This window comes from Adiantum capillus-veneris, chromosome 20, assembly GCF_014529385.1.
Source record: "Adiantum capillus-veneris isolate H3 chromosome 20, ASM1452938v2, whole genome shotgun sequence".
In the NCBI taxonomy this organism is placed as follows: Eukaryota; Viridiplantae; Streptophyta; class Polypodiopsida; order Polypodiales; family Pteridaceae; genus Adiantum; species Adiantum capillus-veneris.
In genome coordinates, this window is record NC_140950.1 from 121985668 (window position 1) to 121997139 (window position 11472).

Consider the following 11472-nt stretch of genomic DNA (forward strand, 5'->3'; position numbering starts at 1 on the left):
AAATTTTTCAAGGGATCTAACCGCTAGAAAGGTGTTGCAATCAGGCTATTGTTAGCCTACCTTTTTTTTTTTCAAAAACCACAATAGGTGGGTGGAAAGATTATATTTAGAAAACCAAAAAAAATACATCACCCGACCTGCGAGCCAGGCCACCAGCCTAGACAGACCAAACCAAAGACCCAAGGTACATTGGCTAACAAGGGGAGGCACCCCATCTCATCACAACAAGACTGACTATCAAGCAAAGGGCAAAGAGAAGATCTTACAATGTAGAAGGGCAGAGTCCTAGCCTCCATCACCAAAGGCCGGTAGGGGTTGCCACCATGAGACTCCCACTGCCGTCGGAAGACACCATGACCCCAATCGTCAGACCAGCATATGCCAAACCCCAAAAAAGATGCCATCAAGTTGCAACCAGTAGATCAAACCCTCCCGAGTCCACTAGATCAAGGTCCACAACCAGAACTCTCACATCTGAGAAGCCATACAATCAATGCATCAACTGCACCATCCTGAGCCACAACACGACCATCACAAATGACCACCAACCTGCTAGCGGAACCAAAAAAAATCCAGGTGAATAGCACCGAGCCATGAACCCACACACCATCTCTGCAAGACCTCACCAACCTAACCTTGCAAACGATTAGCCCCTGCAAGAGCGGCGGGCAGCTGCACAGCCCGGGTATAAAAATATGAGCTCCACCTGAGCCACCCCATCCTGCCAGGCCGGGCAGAAGCAGCCGAAGCCTCCATCTTTGAAGCCTTCTTGCTCCCGAACCCAAGGACCCCCAGCTTGACAGACCCTAAACCTGCAGGTCATTCAGTGCTCTGCAAGCATGCATCACTGAGCCTCCAGACAACCCAACTAAGGGCCCCCCAACCCCCGCGGCATTGCTGGAGCTGCTCAACAAGGCACACAAGCAAAATAGGGGAGGCATCCAAACCCTAGCTCATCAGGCAAGCAGTTATTTTAGTCGCTATTAGCTTATTTGTTAGCCTACCTTATTCAAGGATGCATCACTTTTTGCAAAAGGGTGTGATGAATGCCAACGTTACAAGATCACACAACAAAAGGATAAGATGCCCTTACATCCTATGAACCATTTGAAAAATGGGGTGGGTTTAGAATTTGTAGGCCCAATTAGTCTGGCAGCTCATAACACTCAATCTCAATATATTAGTGTTGCCACCACTGACTATGTGACAAAGTGCACGAAAGCCAAGGCAACATGCAAGGCTGATGCAAGGTCAATTCCTAAGTTTCTCTTTGAGAACATTATTACACGATTTGGTTCTCCCCTTGAGATTGTGAGTGACAATGGTACTCATTTTATAAACGGAGTGATAAAGGAACTCATGACAAACTTCATAATAGCCCACCATAAGTCTACATCTTATTATCCACAAGCAAATGGTTTGACCATCATTTAAAGAACAAGGATATCAAGGTTGGGGATAAATTCCTTATGTATGGAGTGCGTAACGAGAAGAAAAAGTTAAAATATGTGAGAAAAAGACCAGATAGAGTATGAAAAATCACCCCACAAGGTACCATTCGTGTGGAAACTTTTGGTGGAGTTGAAACCATTGGATTCCTCAATGGGAGTAAATTTAAAAGATATTATGATCCTTTAAGCCAAGAGGAGCTACGTGTCATCCATCAAAAAAAGGCAGACAAGACACAAGCAGAATTACAAAAGATACAAGCTCAAGCTGAGACTAAGGAGCAACAGCAATGTATTAGACGCCAATGAGAGGCCAACCTTGGAGTTACACATGCATTTCAAGTTGAAACAGAGGATGATTGGTTGGAGTCTGTTGGTTGGAGTCTGACACACCTCTATGATACCCTATTGAGTTAAATAGCACCTATGGGAAGGTGCTATATAACGCCGTATTGGACACAGGTGCTAAATATAATTTGTTATCATATGGAGTGTGGTGTCCATTAGAAAATCCATCTCTATTTGAAAGTACCATCCAAGTCAAGGATATCAACAAGAAAAAACCTATTGTTTTTGGAACTTTGCATATTTCTGTCAGTTATGACAACGCGATCGTAGCTCAAGACTTTTTGTTCATGCGTGTTGGAACTATGGAAGGCAATATAAACCTAGGATGCAAGTGGATGTTAGCAACCAAATGCACTATTGATTGGGGGACAAAGAGTGTCAGAACACAAGAACCAACTCTTAGCCCTGCCACTCAAGTGATAGTCCCTAAGATATCATCTCTTGAGGAAATACAACCCAAAACATTGCATGTGCAAGAGTTTGAACCATCTGTACCTATAGCCCAACCCTCTAGAGATTCAACTTTTGTAGCTAAAACAAAGCATGAGACACACAATACTCATCGTAATATAACAAAGAAAACATACAAATGGGTCCCTAAAGCTTCTTTAGCAAAACAAATTGACGCTAAAAAATAGAAGCCTTGTAAGAGACACTCCACTTGCTCCAAGAAATGAGAAAAAACATTGCGTTGGATTCCTAAACGACTATTGGAAGTCCAAGGCTACTATGAAGGGAATGATTAAATTTGGGTGCCTAAACATAAATTGTATTTTTACATGTCACCTATAGACCCATGTGAGTCAAATCCTATAACAATAAAGCCGATTGAAGACCTTGGGAAGGGAAAGATCACAAAATACGATACGCCTAATCCGGAGCTAGTTTGGTTACCCAAGCGAGAAAAACTTGTATCGCTCGGCTCAAACATAGAAAAAAAAATGAAGCTTCTTGCTCTTCATGTAGTTCTTCACAAAAACACAAAATTCTTTACAACTTCCACCTACCACCAAAATCGTACAAAAACAAGGAAAGAATACCACCTCCCATTGTAAATTCACCCCCTAAAACAATGTTTCAAGTAAAATCATGGGAGAGTACCTTACAACCCTTGCAACTAGATGAAACGCCTAGGGGGGTGAAAAACTATTGGTCAAAGTCCTCACCCATTACAACTTGGAGCAATTGGTTTCAAAAGATGATGACATCATTCCAAAAGGTATGATCTACCCAAGGAAGGGGGGAGTGTTTGCTCACATCCATCATTCACTTGCTCCCCTCTTAACCTTCCTCCCTAACCTCTCAATCTCCCAATCTTAGGGAATGTATATATATAGCCCTATACTCAAGAAAACAAAAATAAAAAATCAAAAGAGCAAGAGCCACCAAACAAAAAGCTTGAAACCTACAAATTCTAGTACATGACCCAAAAATCATAATAACACATTAAGCACAACGACACGATCTTTTGACATGACCATTATAATATTTGCACACTAAGCAGAATCTATTTGTGCGTACATATATGTCTAGTATGCTAGCATCTTCCACTCCTACCTTGGGTGAGAGATACCCTCTTTACTTTCCACAAGTGTATCACATAGTCTACCCGGTGCTTGCCTGTGAATGGGATTTGGTAGATACAGTAGTGTGTGAGAAACATTTTGAGGAATTAGAATGGCAGATATGTCTCTTGACCACAATTGATCCCTACTTAGTAAAGAACATCTCTCTCATTGCACAAGCTTACCCTTTTGATCAAGATGACTATACACTCCTAGTGACATTCTTAGTGAACATATATGCATCTAATGATGAGGAAGATATGGTCTCACTGATTATGACTTTACTTTTCTTGATAATGATGAGGATAGGGATTTAGACTTAGGGCTACCCGTCCATCTATTTAATATCTTGTTCCCTTGACCCTCTAGGGGGGTTGCAAATACGTAGGTTAGGGTTATTTATGTTGTTTTGATTGTCTTCAATAAAGGTTGGTACCTCTTCCCACTGATGTGCCTCCTAGAGATATTCCTTGATTTTTCTAGTGTGTACAGGAACTCATTGCAATAGTTGGGATTTTGAACTTCATGCAATATTTGTCTAGTTCACTCTTCAAATTGAGCGCAATCATCAACACGAATAGGTGTTTCTTGTCCATTATCATTGCCTCTTGTCTTTTTTAGCATCCATGTTTGTCTGCTTTAACTTTGATTGGTAGCACAATATTTAACACATTTTCTTAGTATTAAACATTTGATTCAATATAATTTTATTTTATAGTCCCTTGTCTAGGTTTATGAATCAAGAAGTGTGACTAAGTTAGTTTGACCAAGATAGACATTAGAGTTCTTCTCTTAATACCTTTGGAAATGCCTTCTTAATTGTCAATGGTTACTTTAAGTTCTTAATCCAATATAATGAAGCATTGTGTGAAATATACTAGGGCTTTCTAGTGGGCTTCATCCGTCTTGACCTTTAGCTTAAGTATTATAAAGGGAGTTTACTATTGTGATGAGCTTAGGGAGGGTAACACTGTCAATATAACCCCCCAAAGTTATAAAATTGAAATGCAATGAAAACAAACTAACAAAAAAACAAAAGTGTCAAAAATGTAAAATCTTAGGCTGGAAGAGAAACCCTAGCTTGATTTGGTACTTTACTCACATGTATTGCCTATGGTACGAGAGCCCTAGAGGTTCCCAGTATGGACGCTTTTCCTTGAAAAGTAAAAAGCCCAAGGAATACAAAATAAGTATACAAGTCAAAAATTGAATCAATGTAAAAAACACTTTGGGGGGTCAAACAAATGGAATAATTTAGGTGATGATTTCATATTCAATTCCTTTTATTGTAGCTTAAGTAGAAGGTCTTCTAGGTATAGCCTCTAGTCAGCCCTCGAACATGAAATACTTTGCTCTCACAATTAAACAGCTTAATTGACTAGAGAGAATTGAGAAGCTTTCCCATGGTAGTAATAATTGACCTCTAGTGCCTCTCAATCGTTAAATTAGCGACCCTACGCTTGTTTATTTTTTGACCTTTACAAGTGCTTCTACGTTTGATTATATTATAACTTAATGTTTACTATTAAAAATTGTTTAATATTGTGTTACCAATCAAATTGTGTGTCTATTCATTGCATATGTTTTTTTATTATATATGTTCTATGAGAATGCAATTACTGTATCATTTTTGGTTGATTTTGTAGTGTTTGAAGAAATCTAAAGACATTCAATCTCAGAGGCTCTTCCACCTCGACGAGTAGGCTTCACTTCACTAGCTTCTAAGGACAGAATCTACATCAGGAAGGGAGCATGTTAACCACTTACGGACACCCTATCACCTTTGATGGACGCCTTATCACTTTATTTGAGTCATGAACCGGTCTTGTTGGTCTTATGGGTGCGTAGGTGATCGCGGATGCGAGGCGCACCACTTATCTCATTTTTACATTATTTTTTCTATGATCGACCATTGTTGGCGCCCATGTGTGAATGAGTCAATTTCATATAAAAGGTCCATTTTGACCTATAATCATCATTCTTGAGGTGCATGCTAAAGAAGTTCTCTTGCTCTACCTCTACCTTCTTCTCCATTGTGTGCTCATGAGTATGTGTTGTGTGTGTGTGTGTGTGTGTGTGTGTGTGTGTGTGTGTGTGTGTGTTTAAGTATGTAAAAATACCTTCATAATTCAACCATACTTAGACAAATGTATTACATAATATATTAAATAACAATATTTTAAAACAAAATGTCATAAAACTCAATTAACATTTCATATACAACAATACATCATTTTGTATCTAATGGATAATACAGTTATTTAGATCAAAAATTTGATCTCTAATCATTACAAATTGATATCTTAATGTTGTATCACTGTGTGTCCACCCTTTGGGATGAGCTTCCACTACATCTACATGGAGAAGGATCCAGCTGTTACCTGTATCCATACAAAAACATTTAGTTAGAACTAGCTATGTTTGTGTGTTTTGCAGGTGTCGACATTGGATCCAGTTGTCATCCATGTCACACTTGTAGACCTAGTTTACAGCTTACCCTTAGGATTGACTATTAGGTTAAGATTTCAAGTAAGATAACCTTTGAATGTATATTCATGTGTGCCCCAATACCCACCGAGTTCTCTCAAAAAACCACTAGTGTCGATAACCATATTTGATGCAAATACCTATATATTTTTGGGTTATCCATTAATGTAGAACGCCTTGCAAAAATTGGACAGCACCTCCTTTGTAATTTGAGTAATATTTCAAAAAACTCAGTTTATGCCATCTCCCAACGAGATCCTCCACAGGAGGTTTACGGCTTCAAGAACTAAAATATATCCCATGTATAAAAAACTAGCAGTATATCCCATGTTACTAGCTCAAAAATATGGTAGCATCCTCAAAACATATTAGAGACTAACATCTTGTTTGTATCTTAAAAAGGATTCCAAAACACATATCCTCAATTTTGTATATGTCTATATGCAATGATAACCGATCCCAAGAATAACAAACACCTGTAGTATCATAAACATCCTGTAAAACTATGTCCATTCGCAAAGATAATTACTATCCCTTACCTTGGATAGTAGCTTAAAGAATACGGTGTTCTCAAGGTTTTCTTTGATGAGTAAGTCATCAGCTACATTATTCATGAAGTAGAAGCTTGTCAAAACTTAATGCAATGAATGAAATATCAATATGTGAAATATACCCAAATTGAGCAGTCTCCTGAAATAATTTTCCGTCAATGTCTACTCCCATGTTATCCGGACCTATGTCATATTAGCTAATAATCTTGCAAGTTCATAATTTATGAAAATTCAGCAGCATCTCCCTTGTGTTTTGAATAAAGTTTCAAAAAAATCTCCCACAAGCTATAACATCTCACCAAGAGACCCTCACAGGAGGATTACGGTCCAAGTCACCTTACCATAATGCTTTTAAAATTCTATTCCCTTACAATGGTTTGAAATCCTAAATGAATTATACTTTTGATGTTTGCAAAGTTTCAAAGAAATGACTTAAAAAGTAACATTGTCAGCTTATTCAATACTAAGACCAAAAAGTAACATTGTCAGCTTATTCACCAAAAAGTAACAAAAAATGCTTCGTATACAAAACATTGAAGATTTCATACACATAAAATCGTGTTTTTAATTTGTTAGGTCAATCCTGTTGTTGCAAAAATAGTTCAAAGAAAAGGTAGAAAAGCCAAAAAATTACTGATATAATCATGTCCAGATTCTAAGTAGGTGCAAGGGCACCTACTTGTCATGGCGTTGACCGATTTGCATTTTTATTGAAGCCTATAACGGCATAGTTCTCATCATAGCGGCTACAGCATTCAAAGTCTTGATGTGTGTGTTCCTGCTCTCGATATGTTCTTGATGAGTGATTTTTATGTTGTTGACTCCACTAGCTTGAGTATCACAAGAGTTGAAGCTGTTGGCAAATGACAATAGCCGGCAAGGGTGAGGATTAATCTTGCTGCATCTGTGTCCCTCTTCAAAGATCATCAAGAGATATGTGTATGTTTGTATGTGTGTGTGCACGTGTGTGTGTGTGTGTGAGCGTGTGCGTGTGTGTGTGTGTCAACTGATTGAAAAAGCCAGAGTCATACTCAACAAGTACTATGAGGCTATGGTTCAAAATGAAAGCCATATTGTTCTACCTACGATAGGTAGTGACGTTCATGAAGAATCCGGTATGTATCTGCTCGAATAGAGGACGCACCACGATGGAGTACATAGACGTCTGCAGGGCCATAGGTGTACACATTAGGAGCTCCTTAGAGAGAGAGAGAGAGAGAGAGAGAGAGAGAGAGAGAGAGAGAGAGAGAGAGAGAGAGAGAGAGAGAGAGAGAGAGTTGTGCAACTCATGTCTGGGTGTTAAAGCTGAAAACACAAGGAAAGTGAGTGCTCAGAGAAAAAACGCAAACCCATCAGAGAGAAGGCATACAACACTATATTATTGAGAACAAAAGAAAGGGGCCACCTCGTATATAGCCCACGAATATATGCTCCTGAGTCCTCATGTTGAGAGTGCAGATAAGGGATAATGAGCAAATGAAAGGGGACCACCCCAAGATATTATCGAATGGAGCACAACCACTCAATTCGAAATAGCCTCCTAAACATAGGGGCCTCTTAAGCATAGATATGTCACTTAGTCTCTAGATCAGAAAGAGTGAGGGTGAACCCAATAGACTGAGAACAAGGATAGGGTATGTTATAGGCCACGATATCGGCCAGTGTCAGCAACAAAGAAAGAACCTCAAGATTCTAATAGCCAGACGGAGTCGACTCCCCTTTTTTTAGAAAAATCCCAAGTTAGGTAGACTCCAGCTCATCAAATCTAGGAGTTTTAAAACCAAACCATGTGAAAACTGCCAAATTGGTTGAGGGTTGGCACTCTTAGAGCAAGGACTGGCGAGTGCAAAAAGAAGGCTTCCATGTGCACTTCGAATTATGGGTGTTAGTGTTGAGAACACAGAGAGAGGACAAGTACATATAGAAGGAGTCGCAACCTCACCACTGTTGAGAACGCAATTGAGAGAAGGATTTACCAAAAGAACTATTGCATATCCACTAACTGACTCCAGTTAGGGATCCCATGAATGAGCCACAGTTTAGGTAGGTCACATGTAGGCACGGTTGTTCACAACCCCAGAGTAGGAAAAAATTAATTTTAATGTAGAGGTTTTAAATATCCATCATGTGTTACCCGAGTAGGGAGGAGTCACAAGGGGAGAACTACGAATGAAGATTAATGGAAAAATGAGAAGAAAAGTTTAAAAGGGCTAAAAAGAAGATAAACCCCGCAGTAAAAACCCAAATTGTGAGGTAAAGCGTCGCTATCCCTTCATCAAAGGAGGGTCGGTCCATACCAAGTTAGTGTAGGTACTCCATCTCGGCACGGAAGACTCATCTTATTACCAAGTTAGTGTAGGGTTTCCATCTTGGCACAAGAGATAGCAAGAATGAGATTATCAAAGAGGGAACAAGTCAGCCCAGGTTTAGTCCAATAATTGTCAACTAGATAAGTGTGTGTGTGTGTGTGTGTGTGTGTGTGTGTGTGTGTGTGTGTGTGTGTGTGTGTGTGTGTGTGTGTGTGTGTGTGTGTGTGTGTGTGTGTGTGTGTGTGTGTGTGTGTGTGTGTGTGTGGCCCTCCCCCATCCCAGAAGAGAGATCCACTTGGTGGAGGATGGTCCACCAAGTGGACCAATCCCCCACCAATTGTAGTAAATGCTTTCTAAACATTTCCATGTTTATAGCTCATTCACTTGTACTGTGTTAAAAAGGGTTAAGATGTGCGCATACCCATCAGTAACGTGTTGAACAGAGTGTAGATGTAACAATATCCAATTGTTGTATGATAAAGGGGTCCTCCAAGGAGGAGAGAGTGGTTTAGATGCGTGAATACCCATCTGTAATGTGTTGAGCAGGTTTTAGATGTGATAATACCCAATTGTTGTTTGATAAAGGGGTCCTCCTGGGAGGAGAGTATGGCACTATGAAAACTACATACCTGTCATCTCATGCTTTTGGGTTGATGTGTCACCTCAATTTTGTGAACTATGTCGTCATCGTGGTTACTATACCATATTCCGATCTTGCAAGATAAAAATAACTTGAAACTCCACACCTGCTTATGGGTGGATAATGATTACAATATAAGGATTATATGTACGTAAGCATGTAGGTACTTGATCAATTTAAGAGCTAGAGCCCCAACCCATCCCTTTGGATTGGGTGGATCAAGCTAGTAATAATATAACTTGTATCAACTTGACCAATTAAGGAGCTAAAAGCCCCAACCCATCCCTTTGGATTAGGTGAGTCAAGCTATTAATCATAGACATTAAGTGCTCCAATTCCTAGGGCATAATTATACCATAGAGCTACCAATCCAATTCTTAGGATATGAATACTTATATCCTGACAAAAACCGTTTGATTGAAGTCGGGATAAATTGGAGTAGCTAAATTATTATTTAATATATTATCTAATTCCAATGTTAAGTATGGCACTAGTCCGACCAAAGACTAGTAGGGAAAAATGTGTGTGTGTGTGTGTGTGTGTGTGTGTGTGTGTGTGTGTGTGTGTGTGTGTGTGTGTGTGTGTGTGTGTGTGTGTGTGTGTGTGTGTGTTAAGTATGAAAAATCATTTCATAATTGAAACATACTTAGAAAATTGTATTACATAATATATTAAATAACAATATTTTAAAATAAAATGTCATAAAACTCAATTAGCATTTCATATACAGCAATACATCATTCTGTATTTTATGGATAATATAGTTATTTAGATCAAAATTTTGATCTCTAATCATTACAAATTGATATCTAACGTTGTATCACTATGTGTCCACCCTTTGGGATGAGCTTCCACTACATCTACATGGAGAAGGATCCAGCTGTTACCTGCATCAATACAAAAACATTCAGTTAGAACTAGCTATGTTTGTGCATTTTGAAAGTCGACACTGGATTCAGTTGTCATCCATGTCACACCTGTAGACCTAGTTTACAGCTTACCCTTAGCAAAAACCACTAGTGTCGATTACCATATTTGATGCAAATACCTATGTATTTTTGGGTTATCGATCAATGTAGAACGCCTGGTAAAAATTGGACAGCACTCCTTTATAATTTGAGTAATATTTCCAAAAAATCAGTTTATGCCATCTCCCAACGAGATCCTCCACATGAGGTTTATGGCTTCAAGAACTAAAATATATCCCATGTATAAAAAACTAGCAGTATATCCCATGTTACTAGCTCAAACGTATGGTAGCATCCTCAAAACATATTAGAGACTAACATCTTGTTTGTATCTCAAAAAAGATTCCAAAACACACATCCTCAATTCTTATATGTTTATATGCAATGATAATCGATCCCAAGAATAACAAACACCTGTAGTATCCTAAACACCCTGTAAGCGTATGTCCATTCGCAAAGATAATTACTATCCCTTACCTTGGATAGTAGCTTAAAAAATACGGTATTCTCAAGGTTTTCTTTGATGAGTAAGTCATCAGCTACACTATTCATGAAGTAGAAGCTTGTCAAAACTTAATGCAATGAATGGAATATCAATATGTCAAATATATCCAAATTGAGCAGTCTCCTGAAATAATTTGCCATCAATGTCTACTCCCATGTTATCCGGACTTATGTCATATTAGTTGATAATCTTGCAAGTTCATAATTTATGAAAATTCGGCAGCATCTCCCTTGTATTTTGAATAAAGTTTCAAAAAAATCTCCAACAAACGACACCATCTCACCAAGAGACCCTCATAGGAGGATTAAGGTCCTAGTCACCTTACCATAGTGCTTTTAAAATTCTATTCCCTTACAATGGTTTGAGATCCTAAATGAATTATACTTTCGACGTTTGCAAAGGTTCAAATTAATGACTTAAAAAGTAGCATTGTCATCTTATTCAATACCAGAACTACAAAGTAACACTGTCAGCTTATTCACCAAAAAGTAACAAAAAATGCTATGTATGCAAAACATTGAAGATTTCATACACATAAATTCGTGTTTTGGATTTGTTAGGTCAATCCTGTTGTTGCAAAAATAGTTCAAAAAAAAGCCAAAAAATTAATGATATGATCAAGTCCAGATTCTAAGTAGGTGCAAGGGCACC

The 11472-nt window shown here is 38.5% G+C and overlaps 1 pseudogene; it reads right to left on the reverse strand.

The window, feature by feature from the left end:
* Positions 1 to 403: 403 nt before the first annotated feature.
* LOC147433183 (uncharacterized) lies at positions 404 to 941 on the reverse strand (annotated as a pseudogene).
* Between the last annotated feature and the right edge of the window lie 10531 nt (positions 942 to 11472).